This window comes from Equus quagga, chromosome 17, assembly GCF_021613505.1.
Source record: "Equus quagga isolate Etosha38 chromosome 17, UCLA_HA_Equagga_1.0, whole genome shotgun sequence".
Classification (NCBI taxonomy): domain Eukaryota; kingdom Metazoa; phylum Chordata; class Mammalia; order Perissodactyla; family Equidae; genus Equus; species Equus quagga.
Genome location: NC_060283.1, coordinates 56150719 through 56171044, shown reverse-complemented (window position 1 = coordinate 56171044; position 20326 = coordinate 56150719). Strand labels below are relative to the sequence as shown.

Here is a 20326-nt window from a genome sequence, read left to right as displayed (position 1 = left end):
AGGCCTCCATAGGAAGAATAATATTTGATTAAAGACCTGAAGGAAGTTAGGATATGCTCTCATAGTTAATGGTGCAAATCTGTTTCCCTCTTCAGGCTAAGATCTTCAAGGTTAAGGACCATATCTTAATCATCTTTGTATGTCAGCATCTAGAACAGGAGCTGCTATAAAGAATGAGCTTAGTAAGTACATGTTGACTGAAAACAAGTTTCTTAATTCACAGTTCAGTTGTCTTTCACTTACATCAGGATTTCCACTTCAGAAAATTCTTGAGTTTGAATATGATACTGACTGAAATCCGCAGCAGCGCATCTAGAACTTCCTATACTTTCATGGCTGAACAAGTGAATTGAATCGGAGTATGATTTCCAATGCTATAGCCCAACACCTTCAGAGCACAGATGAAGGAAACCAAATCCTAAGAGCGTTGAGGGATAAGCCCAAAGCCAGTCACAGTGTGAACTGCTGGATCCCCTAAATCTGCACCTTCACAACACAAAAAGGATAGAGTTTGAAATAAATGCATTTGATCAGTTTCTATCTATTCTAATTCTGATTTTCTTCCAGGTATTAAGTTTATATTAAGCATTTTTTCCCCACAGTATGACCAATTTTATATTTACCATTACTGTCACTAATAGGAGTCTGAGGAGTTTCACACATACCTACCTTATAACTGTGGCTACAGACTAAGTTTAAGACATTTTTGCCTTCGAATACCTGCCTGCAGTAACACCTCATGTCCTAGTAAACAGATGACAAAGAAGAACTCCCTGAGAGTCAAAAGGAAACTACAAAAGTAGGTCCACTTTGGACTGAAAATATTATCGCAGACCTGGAACTAGCATGACCACTCCGTCTGGGAGGATGAAATGGCCAATTTCTTGGTGTAAAATGAGAGCAGCATATATGACTGAAAGCCATTTTAGGGACAAAATTACTACTACTTATGTGCTGTTACAAATTGCAGATAAAAGATCATTAAATATATTATAGTTATCTAGTTCTCATTATAAGGACTAAATGATTGAAGATTATAGAAAAGCCAGACTGAAAGAAGAGTACAGGATGGGTACATTAATGAAAACTTTACCTTTGTTGCTCACTGTCAAAAACCTTTCAGAAAGTCATCGTAGACTGGGAACTGACTTCAGTTTGTCATTCAGGATAATGTATTTGAGTGCATTGATTATTGGTTCTAAAAATATCAATACTTGCATTATGCGTCCTTCAGTGATTCTCCATTGCCATCAAGAAAAAGTCCAAATTCCTTAGGATGAGATAAAAGGTCTTTGTGATCTGGCTCTTCTCTCTCCACACATTCCACACCCTCCCATTCTCAGCTGTCTCTGCAGTTTCCTGAACATGCCATGCTTTCAACGCCTACTCTAGTCTCTTTGCATGCACTCCTTTCTCTGCACAGATACTCTCTCCCTCACCTCCCAACAGGGCAAAGGCCCTTTAAATAGTCACCTTCCTTTGGAAGATCTCCCTGAATCCCATTGCCTATCCCCCTGAGTCGCACCTCTTCTCCTTCTAAATCCTATTACTGTTGAGCTTAGCACACTGTAAAACAAGATTGCTTATGTACTTGTCTCCTTCACTGGACTAAAACTTCTGAGACAGTGTCTTATTCGTGTTTGGAAAAGCAAAAATATTGAACTGAATACTGAATTTAAAACTAAAACAACAAAAATGAAAATTTATTGAGTGTTTAATAATAGGCGCTCTTCTAAGGTTAGGAAACTGAGGCACAGTGAGTTTAAGTAACTTGTCTAAGATTACAAAGCTAGTAGGTGACAAAGAGGGGATCTGAACCCAAGCAACTCTGACATCAAAGTTCATGCTCTTCACCCCTAACCTATAGATGCTTTTTGAGTATATGTGTATATTGATGTTTTTAAGTAAAAAAATAGGCATATATATTATTCAAGTGTATGTATATTTACTTGTGTATATATGTTAAAAAATGACTTTAAGTATGAATTCTAAACAGCAGTACCAAGTTAGTTCGGTGAATTAGAAGTATCGACAAAAGATCATCTAATATCCTAGAAATGGTCTTCTTTTCCACCAATATATCACAGTACCTTACTTAATTCAAAAAACGTTATATCAATGTACATAGGTTATTTTCTATGTATTGAGCTGTGTATTGAGACGATACACTTATGATAAGTGATGCACTCATCACTATTAGATAACAGTAAAAAATTGAAAATTTATGCATAAAGTCCTCATTCCAAGATTAATTCTTATATAGATGATTACCTGAATAACTATTTTATTTAGGAGAAAAACAAAAACATATGCTAATAAATATATTAAACTGTTTTTTTTAGTAATATTTTACATTCCAAAAGGCTTTTTTTTTTTTCTTTTTTAATTTAAGTGATTCCCAAACTTTGCTCCGCACTAGAGTCACCTGAGCAACTTTAAGAAACCTGATGGTTGGATGACCAACACCTTCCACCTGCCTCTAGCAAGATGTTCTGTTACATGAGCATTAGGATTTTTTAAAATCTCCCCAGATGAATCCAATATGCAACAAAGTTTGGGAGCCAGAATTCTACTGTGCCTTACCTAAAGTGACTCTAAATTTTTACTGGAATTTCTTCCCTATCTCATTTAAAACGAATCTTGACAAATGAAATCATTCCAAATGATCATCAACTCAACAATGCCAGAATAAACTTGTAGCTTCTGGTACCAAATTTATTACCTGGCTACGGCATTCTTCAAACATAATTTCTTTCATTTTGGCTAATTCTCTTTACAGGTAATAAAAGTTATTTCTTTACTAAATCTTATCTTTACTAAATCTATCTTATCTTCAAGGACATGGTTAAATTTGTTACTTAATCACCAAATTTGAATATGCAGAATAACACTTCATTTTCATAAAGTATCACTCTCCATATGCTTAAAATGGCAAAGCACATAGCTTGGCCAGGGAACAGTTTCTTTAGAAGAAAAGAAGTTAGAATAAATGTAAAAATACATAGAAACACAAAAGTTCCAGGATAGTATCACACCACACGCTCCCCTTTCTAATCTACCAGTCCATCCTAATCTCTGTTGATAATCTTAAGTGTCGCCTCAAGATAAACTAAGTAAACAACGCTAATGTTTATGTTCACATGGAGTATAGTCTCAGAAAACCCAAGTCTCTGCCTACTTAAATATGCATCCATTTATATCTATAGCTATATTCTATTCATATTCTACATCCAGTAATTATTAAGATTGTTCAAAATTGTTGATTTCCTCTTCTTTTGGACAGATGGTAGAATTGCATTTCCTCACCACAATGAACTCAGACACGGCCATTTCACTTGGTTTGATTGGAGAACTGTAAGTGCATCATATGTCACTCCTAAGCAGAAGCTTCAAGAGCGAGGGGAACTTCAACGCATTCTCTTTCCTTCTGGCACAACTGTCAAAGCTCTGGACAGTGACTGCTCCATCAGCCTTGAAAATGAAGTAAGGATAAAGACGATGTGAAGCAGAGTACCCAGCCATTCCTCACTGGACCTTCAACATGCGTGAGAAATACATTTGACTTTTCAAAGTCCTTGAGACGTGTGAGTTATTTTTTATTGTGATGTAATCTAGCCTATCCTTAATGAAATTCTATATTTACATATAATTGTGTCTGTAAATATATAGCCTATTTCAGACAAAATACATCATGCATATAAACGAAACTGTTAGAGTAAGAACCGGTAGTGTCCTGCTTTGTAAAATATAAAAATATTTTTGTTTGTAAAACTATATCTAAGGTAAAACAGTGATGTCTGTAAAGCGTGATGACCAGAGAGTTCTGCTTATCACGTGCTGGTGCTGAGAATTCATTAAGCATTTTCGATATTAAATTTGTAGAACAAGTTGTTGGCTCCACTGTGCTGACACCGTGAGTCACGTTGATCAGTCTCCAACATGATGACAAATCACTGAATGATACAATGAAAATGTTGATCATCATGGTTCAGTAACAAATGTACCATTAAGTCTGTGCTCTCACAAGGCATCATGTCAAGCTAAAATTGCAGACTGGAATGGTTCTTCAGACCAACCATCGCAGCACAATGAAGTCTAAACTCATGTATTCTAGTTGTTGACATGAACACTGAAATAAATCCAGGCTTCATCTGCAGAGAACAACAAATCTAAAATAACAGACTCATAGATTGTCAGATACTGAAGAAATCTCCTGGGCTGGTTAGTTACAAAATTTGAAAGAAATAACCATGTTTCTTTTAATTTTCTGGATTTTTGAGCATTTAATGGGTATAATAATTATAACTAGAAGCAAGACATTTTACGCAGCTATACAATATAGTCACCAAAAGACCATATTACAATGACTTCTTATTAAGAAATATATGGTAAGAATCACTATAATTAATGATGAAAATTGTGTAATATATTTATTGATTCATTGGTTAGTGTTAGAGTATGGGCTACGGTTAGGGACTCAAGAATGGCAGTAAACATATTCTAGTGCACAGCTTAATATATGTGAAACTTCATAGTGTTTGTGAATCACCCCAAATGGGAAAGAGGCTGTTTTATTTTTTAAAGAAACTATAATTTAGAAGATAAATTTAAACTAACAAAATATGAACACATATTTGGATTTCTTTTAAGGAAATTCTGTTTTTTATTTTCTCATTTAGGTTTTCTATCTCAGTTTGGAGAATCCTGAAAGGCATTAAAATGTTTGTTTTAAATTATGTATAAGGCCTATTATCTACAGCATGAAGTGCATGTGTGGTCTCACTGAATAATATTCTCCTCTCATTTTTTAATCTAAGTATAAGAATAACTTAAGGCAAGAGTTCCAATATTTTTTGGAATAATAAAAGAGTAGTATATACTAGCTGTAAAACAAAAATGTGAAGTTAATTATAAATATGTATTATTAGCAGTTATATTACCTGCAACTTCAGTGTTATTTCAGTTAAGATTATGATACTGTTAAATGAAACTATTTTCATCTTAACTATTCATCATATAAGTTTCTAACATGTACACAAATATGAAAATCTTATCCTTATATACACATATTCATATAGTTCTTCAAAGATTATTATTGAGTAATTTTTAGCATCAAAATAATGAAGCTTGGCTATACTCTGTGATGACTGACTTTTTAAGTAATAGGTTTGGTGAAAGTTTTACAACTCTATAGATCAAATTTGTATTTAGAGAAATTAAAACATTTCAGTCTTAAAATTTATAATATAAAAATGCAATTTTAAGTAAAATGATCTAAACTATTTTATTATAGAAACCCAATTTTTATAATCAAGATTTTATAATTATTTAAGTATATAATTATTTTTATAATTATATATTAAATTATTTAATACTTGAAGTAATACAATATTATCTGAGTAACTAGAATCTAGACAAAAAAGCCATTATTTATATTTCAAAATTTAATGGATCAGCTATGGACAAGTTTTTTGCATTTATTCCTATTCTGCTGGTTTCAAAGTTATATTTTTCAGTGGCATAATCAATAAACTTAGAAGGTTAAAAGTAGTCATTAAATGATGCCCCTTATCAAATTCAACTACATTATCTTTGTAGTATAATTTTTTTCTACCCCAAGGACTCATAAATTTTAGAAATTTCCCTGATGGATATTTGCAAAACCAAAAGTTATAAAGACATATTGACACATATAAAGAAGGAAATTACATCAAAATTGTCAATGAATAAAAAGATAAATGCTTATTGTGATAGCTATTTTGATGAATAAGTGCTGCTGTCAGGGAAAGGGAAGTGATGTCTTCTCTTTCTCCCTGGCTTGTGTTCCTATATCTTCTCTCTCAGCTTGATGCCAATGTCTAAAATCCTGCAGCTTGAGATCATAGAGAGGGAATTAGGAAAGCTCTCACTTGACTGGTAAGGAGCTAGTGTTGGAGCGCTCAGCACTTGCCAATTATTTAAAGTGGTTCTTCTCCCCTAGTTACTTTCATGAGCTCTACAAGAAAGCCAACTTCCCTCCTCTCCCCTACCCCTTTAGTTGGAATTTTCTTACCTAAAGTTTTTCTGACAAAAATGAATGCAACAATCTCAGTCCCTAATTATCCTGTAGTATCTGCAGCTTCTACCCTCAAAGGTCATTTTCATCCTCCAGACCATCCTCTTGGACAGAACTAAGATGATGTCACACCAGCTCTCTTCTGTAGCCCTCATCTGGTCCATGGGAAAGACATTCTTTTTCTTGGGTCAGCTCTGGAAGTCCAACATAATTATGCCTTAGTCTTCCAACATCGGAGTAATTATTCAGTCTGTCTCTCACATACCAGTCTACCATATCCTTCAAACTGATAAATCCTCCCTTTGGTTTTCTTAAAGGCACACTTGTAGAGGGAATCATGCTCACACCCATCCCCCTCTACAGGATGTGGGAATGGAAATCACGGCACACCAGAATCTCTCTTCGTAAATTTTCTTCAATCTCCTGCTCAATTGATAAAATGTTTAAAAATCTCAATGCTAGTTTTCCCCTTTCTTCTTTCTTTCAAATTGATCATGAGAGTTGTATACTTTGGAATGTGGCTCCTATCGTCTTCACGTCTCAACTGGAACTTCTATCCAAATATATTGAATTACTTATATAACTTAGTAAGTTTCGTTTTACGATGCAGCTTAAAATGCATTTCTGTACCATATTAGTGCATTTTAAAAACAGATCATAAAATGTTCAGCCCCTAAATGCCAAGTTTTGTATTCTATATCAGTCTGATGAATAGGATAATTCCCCCTGCACTGCTTTCTGATATGTGGATACAGTTGAAGTAAACGGTATTGTTATAATGCTTTTCAGGAGGCAAAGTCCTTGCACATCTAGTCTCTCATTCACTCATGGTTTCAAATGAGTGGGGACGGTGGATACCCACAGACATATCTGGCTATCTCATTAAAATAACTCAGAATCTTCAACAGTCTCCACTGTTATATCTCATTTACTCAACTGGATAAGCCATTTTTACTCAAGTTTGATTTAATTATGATGATAATAATTAATAGTGGTTGGAAGGAATACAGCTGTAAAGCAGTCTTACAGTTTCTACACCTCGTTTGTCTTAGGCTTGCTAATGGAAAGCATCTGGTTAATTTTAAAAGCCAGTAACACAAACAATATGGGGACAGCATGGTATAGCAGAAAGGGCCCCATGCTTGAAGTCATTATCCATTTCTGGTCTGTATTCCCACTTCTCTTATTATCCAGACTCTTTAATAGGTACTACCAAAATGATTTTAACACACATTTACTAAATGAACATGCATGTGCATTCATGGACAGCCACACAATACTTCAGTTATCTTCTGCTGACAATACATTATCTATAGCAATTCTGTTCCAAAAAAAGAGAAATCTTCAAAATAATAAAACAACAGTATACTCCAGGACAAGTCATAGTTAAAGGAATCAGATAAGCTTATACAATCTTTCAGATTCTTAATTTTTTACATCTGTAAAATAGGGATAAAATGCCAGTTTACTACTTTCCAAAGTTATTAGGATCTGACCATTAACATGAAAATGCTCCATAACATGGTACAACAGATAAGGTGATTGTATCATACTCCTGAATATGAACATAGGCACGCAAACACAAAACTTCAAACACAACCTAGCAGTATCTCACAGGACTCCATCTCTGAAATTTCCTGTCTGCTATTAGAGATCCTGTAAATTTTAATAGTTACGTGCTCTACCACCAAATATCACCACTTAGAGTACTTTACGGAGAGGAATGTTTTGTAAAACTTCTCATTTGGCAGATTCATGGCCCTATTAGTGAAAGCCTATAAAAATTATATTTTCATTCTATATTCTTTTAAATAAGAACTTTAAAAAATTGAAATGATTTAATATTTGCAATTTAAGAGGCTGAGTGCCTTTAGTAGGTAGAGGTGTCTTGCATACCAGAAGTTCATCTACAATTTGGAAGATGGTCTTTCTCTTAGAATTCTGAAATGCTGTAAAAACTTTATGTGGCACTGAATTGCTTCATTCCAAAATCTCAGGGCTTTCTAATATGACAAGTTTAAAGAAATTTCAAGGCTCCAATCTCAGTATTTTAAATAAAATTGGTAAGTTGGATACTTAACTTTGAAATTTCTGATCCTAATAAAAATATGAAGTTTAACAATTCCTTCCCAGTCCTGCAATATGGAATTAGAAATGAGTACAGCACTTCCTTTTTTTTTCCAGCTTTTTTTCTGTTTCATGTGAATCTGAACCAGAAAGCATATTGAACTGATTTAAACTGGAACCCGCAGAAGGAAGCTGGCTAAAGGCATGGAGGGTAACTCAGTCTGTGATCAGACTAGTTTGTCTAATGATGTAGTTGTTGTCACAATAAATGACTACATGCACAGATTTCTGTCTAGTTAGACATTTGGCTTGAAATAAACATTAGGAGAACTGAATCCAAACATCAACTAGGCCAAAAGTTGCCTTAAGCTTTGCCAACCTGATGCTAATTCAAGTAGGAGTAACATGTTTTTTTGTTTCACAACAAATGAATCTTTGAATCTATTAAACTGAATCTGATGATGACTTCAGGGACATGTCGGATGAGAACATTATCCTACTACAGTGGGTCTGGAACCTAATTTTCCTGTCAAAAGTCACTTACCTACTTTGATATCCTAGAAGTGGAAAGAATGATCCAAGAACTGAGAGAGGAAACACTTTGGCTGTGCCATTTGATTCAGAAAAAGAGGTCCATGTTTAACCACTTACTTCATTTTGTAATGCCTATCTTATAACTAGGTGTAGAGATTATTCCTTTGCCTGAAATTAGCCCTGGCCACCTTCCTAAAGCTTCATTAAAAGCAAGACAAACTTAATGAAATGTAGCAGCATAAGTAAAAATAATTTACGTAGGGCTCTATTTGTCTGTGTCACTTATCTTGGAATGCTGTATACTTCTATTTGCAGATTTTTCATTCCATACAGCTGAAGAGAATGACATTTAGAAATGGTGGGAAAATATTAGTAAATAAAGGATGTAACAGAATTATTTGGGTGGAAAAAAATATACCAAAGAGGACATTTTCCAAATTACTTAAAAACTAAACTAATCAACATCAAATGTATTTACTTGGAAGACATTGACATGCTGTGTATATCGTTGATACACATTGATATTCTAGAACAAAATAAAGAGAAAATACCTGGTTAAATATGGATATAATGCCTGGTTGAATAGCACGACACCAATATTTTCTAAAGTGAGTTTCTAATGGTGTTTATCTTCCTCTTTGAAAGAATAAACCAAGTGTTAGTTTTCTGTATTGGTGTCAAATACATATATGGCTCTTTAGTTAGCAACATGCAATAGGTGGAGAATTTCTGTTTTCCATTCAACTTATGATATTAGCCATGGGAACTCAGCAAGCTACAAAATTTGTGGGGCCCAGTGCAAAATGAAAACGTGGGGCACCTTATTCAAATTAAGAATTTCAAGATGGTGACAACACAGCATGGGGCTCTTCTAAGCACAGGGTCCTGTGTAACTACACAGATTGCAGACTCATAAAGCCAGCCATAAAATGGTCCATCGCCAAAACTCTCTATTGACTTGCATTTGTATTGCTAATAGGATTGCCAAAGACAGGGAGGGTAGTGACTAAAGCATCATTCCTTGCCAACTCAATCAATGGAAAGTAATCCTCCCACTGGTCCACCCATACCTATTTATCTGCCACATCAAAATGAACAGGCTGTTGAAAACATGGCAGCAAGGATAAGAAGTGGCAGAATTAAGACACACATCAAGCCCTCCAGTTTCCTGCCTTTGATAGAAGGGCACAATAGGGTACTGTTTGCCACATCCTTTCATTCCTTTGCTAGAGAGTTCTGGCTCACACCACTGCAGACTTGTGAAAAGATGCAACCCTTAGGAAAGAGGTTCAGAAACATTTGCTCATTTTCAAGATCTTTTCTTCTGACATTCAAAAAGGCAATAAATATCTATAATAACTGAATCAAAACTCTTGAGCTTCAAAATGCCTTGTTCTTGAATCATTCAAATTCACATAATGTACTCACATAAAACATGAATAAAGCCTTTAAAGCCATGACAAGATTAAATTAGCTGATCTATATATATATGAACTTTGTGAAACACCCAAGTTCCACTCTTACATCATTACTAGCAATGCAGTTTATTATCAACATACATATGTAGTCTAGGGTAACTACAGAAATTGGGCAGAAATTCCTCATTCAATGCAGTCTACAGTAATAATGATTCTTTCACCTTTCACTTACTGGCAGGTTTTTTCCACAGTGTTTCAAAGCTTGACTAATCTACAAGATAACATTAGCATATTTAAATCTTTAATTTCATCAAATTCAACTTTATTTGGTAAATGAGGATGTTTTCCACTTCCTTTGATCCAAACTCTCATGATAAGGTCTTTGATAAGATAGTATCATAAATTGATTTACTACAGGGATTATATTTCTAAGAAAAAAATATACTAACTAAAGAAGGGGGAAAATATTTATACTTTAAAATAAATTCTCAAAAACTAGTATTCAAGATAAAAAGACCAGGCGATGGATTTTACCTTCCTTCTCAATTTTTGAATTACACTATCAGTCTAGTTTAAAAGTTCATTTGAAGTTTGTGTTCATTTCTAGGTAAAACAAATGTTAGATAACTATTTTAAAATTCTGTTTATCCCAAACTTTTTTAACCACAAGATTTTGAGGCAGATATAGCAATATCTATCAATTTCCTAGAAGAAAAAAATCCGTATTATCCACTTCTTCACTTACTCTTACACTGCCTTAAATTAACAAAACAAGAACTCAGTAAATAAACAGAAACCAAAAAGAGAAAAGGCAAGTAATGGCAATCGGAGGCTTAACAATTGGGTGGCCACAGCTAAGCTATATTCAAATTTTAAGAGTTCTCAATAAAAATTATTGCTCCCCTGTATCTTTGAAACCTGGCTGATCACTTCATCCATTAGAACCCACTTATTACAATGGTTCTTTCCTCAGGGCTTCTTAGTCTTACGACACAGAAATGAGATATCCTTCAATTCAAATCGGCACTCCTCTGGAGAAATATGAGAAAGCATACTGATGACAGATTCCCACCATCTTAATATTAAATGTAAATATCAATGGCATGTGAAGAAATTCTAGTTCCTGGCATTCTAATTTACTCAGTTACTAACATTTTCTAGTGTCCTCCAAATTTAGTAATCACAATATAATGTTTAAATATATCATTTAGAGTAGTTTAGAGAATCTTACTTACAGTAGTCCAAATCAGTGTACTCTCTCCTAGCCAAGAGTCTAAATTTCACACTAGGTTTCTTATAAGAGTAATTGTCTATCAGTAGAGTCTGCTTTTGTTAAAAAAATAAAACTGACAATTATATATAATTGAAGTTCATAAAATAAAAAGCTTTGGTTCCTTTCAACTGTTAAAGCATTAAGGAAACAAGAAAACATATTAATTAAGGAGAGAGGAAGGAATTAAACATTCTTTTTCAAAAATACTAAATTAATAACTTGAGAAATACTTAACAAAGTTAATTTGCCTCCCTTAGTTAGCTAATTCAAATGATAACTTTAATTAGAAATATTTTCTTCTTTAAGAAACATTAATGACTTACCACACAAACTTCGTAACAATGAACCATCTAGAGTAGGGTTTAATAGAAGGCAAGCACTACCCGGACAATTGATCTCACCTTGAATTAGCTCCATCAGACAGTCCTCCAGAGTTTACTGTATTATAATTAAGTTCATTAAATATTGGATTTCAGTAAAAACAGAAAAGCTTCAAAGAAAGTATTTATACTTTCCTTGAAATATATTTTCATAAGTGCTATGTAGAGAAGCAAGATATCCTACCCTCTCTGCCTGTATTTTATTCAAACAGTATTTATTAACTTACTATGTGAACAGTACCATAGCTTGATACTTTTTTTAACCTTTAAGGTAAAGGTACATTCAAAATTCACTCTACAGCAACCCCAAATTGCTATAGGAAAACTGTTGAACTGAACTTTCAAAATCACAGTGTCTTTCAGAGCAGACAGGTAATATTCCAGTAACTGCAAGTGATACTAATTTTTTTAGTATCTGCAAGCAATACTAACTGCCCTGAAATGATATGCAGTCATTGCAGTAGATGCCAAGGGGGAGGCAAAGAGTAAAGATTTGGACTGCATTCAGATGTACTGGAGACAAACACAATAAACAGGGAAATTCACAGGCATCTGATACACTTCGTATGTGGGTTCCCATACACTGAAATTTTCCAGACTATTACAAAACATGGAAATAAGCCAAAAAGACAAGACGGATTTGACTTTGAATAATTCTTCAACCTAAGTTAGACATTGTTGTGTCAGCTTGGGCTGCTACAACAAAATACTATGGATTATGTGGCTTAAACAAGAAGCATTTAGTTCTCACAGTTCTGGAGGCTGGCAAGTCCAAGACGAAGGTGCAGATAGATTCAGTTCCTGGTGAGGGCTCTCTTCGTGACTTGCAGATGGTTCCCTTTGGCTGTGTCTCACATGGTCCTTCCTCAGTGCATGCACGTGTAGAGAGAGAGCTCCTCTGTGTCTATCTTTTCTTACGTGAGCTCTAATCCCATCATGAGGGCAACACCTTTATGACTTAATCTAAACCTAAGTACCTCCCAAAGGCCTCACCTCCAAACACCAACACATTGGGGGTTAGGGTGTCAATATAGGAATTTGGGGGGGACACAAACAGCCTATAACAGACATACTACCTGTAATTTTAAGACACCATGTGCGTGCGTACATATACACATACACATATAAATGTATACACATATATTTGATTTTAATGAATAATATTACAATATGCCTGCTTTCAAGAGTTGAAATTCATTAATTTAGCAATTTAATTGATTTGCTTACTCATTTTCCAATTTTTTCCTTAATGTTTTTTTTGAGGACCTACTATGTGTTAGGAGTGAAATGCCTTTTATTCACTTTTGCATAATTTATACTTGACACCTGAATATCTTAGGCAATCAATCCATACCTGGAAATGAATTAATCAGTGTCCTATTCTATAGTTAATAGGATCCAGAATATTGCTTACATCTGAGATTCTTTAAAACTTCTTTGGGACACTATTACTAGCTCTAGTAGAAAAGCTTTGTCATATTTTCTACTTTAAAAGATAATGGCTGCTTGTTTACACTATTTTGCTCCACAAATTTCTTGAATATCTATGCTACACTAAAATGAATTTGTTCTAAGTGCAAAGTTATAAAAATTATATTACTGAGTGCATTATCAAAGCTGAAATATCTAGTAAGCTTTCAGAAAAGGTTCAGGAAATAGACATTCAGGCGTTCCTTTAATACATAAATAGATCATTGTGATATATAGTTCCATTTTATAGCATTCATATCTAAATCCAAATTTCAAAAATGTTATGTACACCATTCACCAAAAATAATCAGTTATGTCTTCTCATACATTAATGTATTTCTGAAAACTCTTCCAAGAAGTAAATTCAAGGTTGCACAATTTAATTTTTCACTTAGGAAACCAATGTCTGGTATAGAAGAAATGAAGGGCTATAGCCAGCCCACCATTATGCTCAATACAAACTGAAATCGAAATCTTAGGGGTGTAGCTTAAATCTTTTTCTTTACAAATGCATTTATTTAAATTATTTTGAAACAATAATTTTTTACTTATTTGGGAGGGTGTTCTACTGACCTCTTCAAACATATACATGATGTGCTTTGATTCTAGAAGAAGGGGATCTGTTCAAGTTTCCCCAATCAACAAATCAAAAGTTTGGATTATATCCACACAGGAGTTTGTCTTTTCAGAAGGTTTGTTGCTTGTTCATTTTAAGCATGTCCTCTTACAGAAGTTTCTTTGGGCAATCTACTCAGAACGGCCTCATTATTTCCAAAGTCCTGCTCTAGACTTCCTAATAACCCATCCTTCTGGTGTTACTAAGTGCACGATGGGGTAACAATCAGCCCTCCCTCATGGCATGCCTCACACTTATCTTTACTGGCTCAATGGCTCTCTTTCCCAGCAGAGGACAAGCATTACGAGGACAGTGGATGTTCTACTCTTAGTGCATGGCACAGTGCCTGACTCAATAAATGTTTGCTGAAAGAATGGATAAATAGATGAAGGCAGTAATTCTATTAGATAATATTTTTGGTTTTAGAGGTCTTTCGGTTCCTGGAAAACTTGGAGATTTCACTCTGGGATCAGAATTCTAGCTCAAAATACTTTTAATATGCTATAAAGATGAATCACACAATTGGTCACATTTGTCACCAGTTCATGGCGATGATTTCTATAATCTATAGTCAGAAAGGCAAATATTTTTAAAAGCCTAAACAAAATCTACCAAATAAATAGATAAAATATTTATTTCACAGAATTTCAGTGGAAGTTGTGGGTTACATATTACAAAAATACTCACAAAAACAATATTGCCTTCCCCATGACAGGTTACATTTCTTTAATTGGAAATTCTGTACTTTTCATGGAGATTCAACTTACTTACAAGAAATGGAATTGATACTTATTGGTCTGTATTCACAGTCTCTCTTCTGAAAAGCCTCTTTATCAACTTCCAGTTATCTAACTAAAGGCTGTTTCTGCTAATAACTACATAGACACATTTGACCAATAATTCCAAGATTTCAATTGCCTCAACAGATTTCTTATGTCTTCTGGTCTTCTTGTTTTCTATATCTAATTTGACAAGTAGGATTAGAAAATTCTGTTCATTATATATGTGATATTACTTTCTTTAGGGGCTGTCACTTTAGGATACTGTCATAAGATAAGAATGGGGAATTCCACATCATGTTTGGTTTCTTACATTGTAAAGGAGAAAATCAATGTTTTTTAACAGTTCTTTTAAAGACCATAAAGTGGAATAAGATAAGAGATTGTTGAAACTATCTACATCATCATACGAGGAAGATTTGAAGACATGAAAAATGTTTTGGTTTTCTTTAGGGCTCTCTGTTGAGATCATAGAATTTTGACCTGATTGCATAGCTCTGTATAATAATGATGGAGACATCAATGTAATCACAAGAGATTAAAAACTGAACCAGTAAACTGAATAAATTTATTTCGAAATACCCTTAGAAAAGTCTGGGGCATTTGAAATTAAAAATGTATTATCCATACAACTTTGATTCAAAGTCTTAACATAGAAGACATACAAGGCACAAACATGTAGAGAGGAGTGACCAATCTAGAGAAGGCAAAAATGATGGTGTGGTGCCAGAACCGGAAACTTGTAGTTTTAAAGCTGTTCCCCATAACAATGCACCATTGAAATTTATTGCAGCTGTAGAAACTTTAGATTTGACTAAATATCAGAACTCTAATTGCTCAATGGGATAATGCACAATTTGTGTTTAGTGTTTGCTGCATGCTGGTGAATTGTCACAAAAACATTCATGCTTTAAGACAGAAATAAATTTGTTGCTTTGCAAAATAAGTAGAAACAGAAACACAAATTAGCAATTTGTTTTAACTCGCTTAGATGACACCAAATTTCACCAGGTGTAATCTATGCACAACCAAAACCTTTTACTGTTAAAGGAAAGCTCTCATGGAGTTCTACCTCATCAGTGGCCATTACATGATATAAAACACTATTAGACTTTATTCAGAAAACCATTAGTTCTTGTTTTACATTAGTTTTGGTAGGAGAAGAATTACCATGTTAGATATCAGTGTAGTCACCAACTAAAAACATTAAAAAGAATCAGCTAATGAAAATACAAATATATAATTTCAAATTTTCAAAATTAATCCCTTCCACTCTTACATCATTTTCAACAGAAATACCTATCAGTCATTCTGGATAGAAGGAATATAACTTTAAAAACTATGTAATAGTTTTAAAGAATTTTTGAAATTTAAAATATGCACAGTACTAGTGTAGTAAATATTTTCAGAAGATACCAAAATAATGACTTGAGGTCAATGAAAAAATGAAAGTTGTAAAAATCTAAAATAAACTGGGTAAATAAGTACTAAGTAGAGCTAGTAGCATAACCATATCCATGACACTTAACTCCACAGGGATAAGTATATGAGGAGGGCAAATAAAATCAAAATATAATTGCGAGTGAATACGGAATGATAAGTATACTTAGAGAAACAATTAGTCATATGAACAGAAAATATATTACAGTCACCACACACAGTACCAACTAACGCTTTGTAACTTAGCTGCTATCTTTTAAAAAGTGATATCAGAGGGTGCCCAAAGTTGACAATAACAATCCGAATCAAAGAAGGAAGAGGTGTCACTTTTCAGATAAATGGAGAAGACATGCATACAGGTTCAGCTAGCAATGTCAAGAGTTGGTGACCGTTGGTAAAATTGCATGCATCTACAATGGGAAAATGACATGTTGATCACCTCAGTTCGTACTGAAAGTAGGAGCATCAACTAAGTATGCCTTATTTTTACCTACACATGGGATGTCTGCTCTATGAAGCATCTGAATTAGAGTACGAAACATATATGAAAATGATTAAATGCTAATTAATTGCTATCCACACAGCATAGGCAAATGAAAAATAATTATAATTCTGCATGTACATCAATTTTTAACATTTTTTAATTAAAGTGTGCATTTGATGCTGTCTCTTGTTAGCTTTGCATTTGTGTGTTCAAATTTAAGGAAGGAGATGCATCATAAGAAGAGAACCCTCAATTAAGGTACACTTTCACTAGGTGGGGATAGACACTTACTTGACCTTGAAACACTGAATCAATATGATAGGAAGATTTGCCTATGGTCCTGATTTAGCCATGAGTTTTTTCAAAATTACCAAAGATATATTATTAAAACCTAAATAACATTCTGGAACTCCGTATTTAATCATATAAGATCAAGCTTTTAAAAATAACAAATTCTAGAATACAATCTACAACTCTTCTTAACCATAATTATTGTTAATCATGGTTTAATAAAAACTTTATTTTTTCCTCATATTTATTAGATGTCTTTTGACAATTTATCTTAAAATTCGCTTTTTACCTGAGTATCCTTGGGGCTAATAAAGATCAGCTGTATATCAGGCCATTCTATAATCAAAATGCCTACTTAGCTATTGGAACAAAAAGTGCAATCTTTGTTTTGCTTTCAAGCCTGTAGACTAGTTATTCAGTAAATAAACATTTATCAAACATCTACTTACTCTGTCTGGCACTGCCTAGACAGTACAGTGATGGCTATCCTTGCCACTAGGTAGCCTGCAGAATCAGTGAGATTCTGTGATATCCCTGTTGACTCTTCTTCAAGTGACTTTCCATTCAGCTAAACTACATGCATCCAAGAAAAATGGGTATAGTGCATCCAGGGGCACAAAGCCCACCTAATTTTTTTTTCCCAATCAGAAGATAACAACTTTTCAGCGTTATATAAAAAAGAGAGCCCTGCCATTTCCCAACATGTATTTCCATTGACAAGCAATAAATAATATGTATATTCAAACTTTGCTACACAAAACAAGTTGATTTGTTACTAGACCAATGAGTTGTCCTCTATTAACAGCTGTGACTCATCTATGGTTATCAGATAAAACCAGGTTACCCTAGGTTAGCATGTGGATTGTTTTGGTGCAGAAAGGGTGCTGTTGTGAAAGGAAAGAGCTGGGAAATTCAAAACATACTTATATAGGGGCCAGCCAGGTGGTATAGTGGTTAAGTTTGGACACTCCTCTTTGGTGGCCCCAGGGTTCACAGTTTTGGATCTCAGGCACAGACCCAGCACCAGTCATCAAACCATGCTGCGGTAGCATCCCACATAAAAAAATAGAGGAAGATTGGCACAGATGTTAGCTCAGCAACAATCTTCCTCAAGCAAAAAGAGGAAGATTGGCAACAGATGTTAGTTCAGGGCCAATCTTCCTCACAAAAAAATTATATAAATATACTTATAGAAATCCACAAATACTTCATTTATGTATATCCATAATCAGGGAAAAAGCCTTTTAACTTATCTTCAGAATGAAAAGTGTAAGCAGAAAGACAATTCATTAGTTTGTCAATCACCGTATTCAACTGGAAACATGACCCATGTTCATTTTAGTTACAATATACAGAAAAATAACGGTATAGGTGATATCTAATGTGAGTTACATATCCTTGAAGAAAAATGTTGTTTTAAAGAAGTAAGCAGATTTTTCTAAGCTTTCTTAAAACTACCATTATAAAATAATTAGTTATAACACTAAGTTCAACAATGGAATTCAGTATCGTAAATTTAGTTCATTATTGAATGTTTTGAAGTTAGAGAAAATCAGTTTCTAATAAACTTTGGTTTGATATTACTTGCTCATATACAAAAATGCCTAATTTTATGTACTACTATGGAACATTCTCCAAATTATATCCTTTAAAGCAAGGTGCAACACAGTTTTGTAGTATGTTATCACTTTGTAAAGCAAGGGGATAAGAAAAGATATACATACATATGTGTAATTTGTAAAAAATGTTTATATCATAGAGTATCTCTGGAAGGATATCCAAGGAACTAGTAACATCATTGTTTCTAGGAAATGAATCTGGGGGGCTGGCAGACAGAAATGAAGGGAGAATTTTCAATGGGTATTCTTTTGTGCCCTTTGAATTTTGAACAATGTGAATGCATTGACTATTTAAAATTGTTTTAATTGAAATTGAAATTCTAAATCATTTCTTAGCACTATAACCGTATTAACATGTGTGTTTGTATATCCTTGCAAAATGTATCCGATAATCAATACATTACTAAAAGTAACTTCACGGTTCTCCCCCAAATACTAAAGCAGTTGCTATTTTAAACAATAACACCAAAAAGGCTCCTTGAAATGAAATGCATGTATATTTTAATATAATAATTTAATTGCAATTTCATCATAAAGTATAAAAGTAGTATTGATTCTTTTAATGTATTGCTGTATTTGGTTTGCCAATATTTTGTTGAAGATTTTGGCATCTAAGTTCATCGCTGATATTGGCCTATAGTTTTCCTTCTTCATGTTGTCCTTGTCTGGTTTTGGGATCAGAGTGGTGTTGGCCTCATAGAATGTGTGAAGAAGCGTTCCAACTTCTTCAATTTTTTGGAATAGTTTGAGAAGGATAGGCACTAACTCTTCTTTGAATGTTTCATAGAATTCTCCAGAGAAGCTGTCTGCATCTGGACTTTTGTTTTTTGGGGAGGTTTTTGATTACTGTTTCAATCTATGTACTTATGATATGTCTATCCAGATGCTCTATTTCTTCTTGATTCAGTTTTGGGAGGTTGTTTGAGTCTAAGAACTTATCCATTTCTTCTACATTATTGAATTTGTGGGCATATAGTTTTTCATAGTATTCTCTTATAATCCTTTGAATTTCTGCAGTATCTGTTGTAATTTCTCCTCTTTCATTTCTAAGTTTATTTATTTGAGCTCTCTCTCTTTTTTTCTTAGTGAGTCTGGCTAAGGCTTTGTCAATTTTATCTTCTCAAAGAACCAGCTCTTAGGTTCATTAATCCTCTCTACTGTTTTTTCAGTCTCTAATTCATTTATTTCTGCTCTGATTTTTATTATTTCCCTCCTTCTGTTGACTTTGTGCTTTGTATTTTTGTCTTTTTCTAGCTCTGTTAGGTGCATTTTAAGATTACTTATTTGAGATTTTTCTTGCTTGTTGAGGTGGGCCTGTATTGCTATGAATTTTCCTCTTACGACTGCTTTTGCTGCATCCCATAAGAGTTGGTATGTTGTATTTTCATTTTAGTTTGTCTCCAGGCATTTTTTAATTTCCCCCTTGATTTCCTCAATGATCCAAAGTTTGTTCAATAGCATATTGTCTAGTCTCCACATATTTCTGAGTTTCCCAGGTTTGTTTTTGTGATTGATTTCTAGCTTCATAGAATTGTGGTCAGAAAAAATGGTTGCTACATGCAAAAGAATGAAAGTAGACCATTGTCTTGTACCATACACAAAAATTAACTGAAAATGGATTAAAGATTTGAATGTAAGAACTGAAACTATAAAAACCCTAGAAGAAAATATAGGTAGTACACTCTTTGACATTGGTCTTAGCCACATCTTTTCGAATATCCTGTCTACTAGGGTTAGGGAAATAAAAGAAACAGTTAACAAATGGGGCTACATCAGACTAAAAAGCTTCTGCAAGGCAAAGAAAAACATGAACAAAATGGAAAGACAACCAGCTAACCGGGAGAAAATATTTGCAAATCATTTATCAAACAAGTGGTTGATCTCCAAAGTATATAAAGAA

General features: G+C 33.8%; 1 protein-coding gene across 4 annotated transcripts in view; it reads right to left on the bottom strand.

Moving 5' to 3' along the window:
• ERBB4 (erb-b2 receptor tyrosine kinase 4) overlaps positions 1 to 20326 on the bottom strand; it is a 1114677-nt gene that overhangs the window by 989512 nt on the left and 104839 nt on the right. The gene's annotated exons all lie outside the window — the stretch shown is intronic.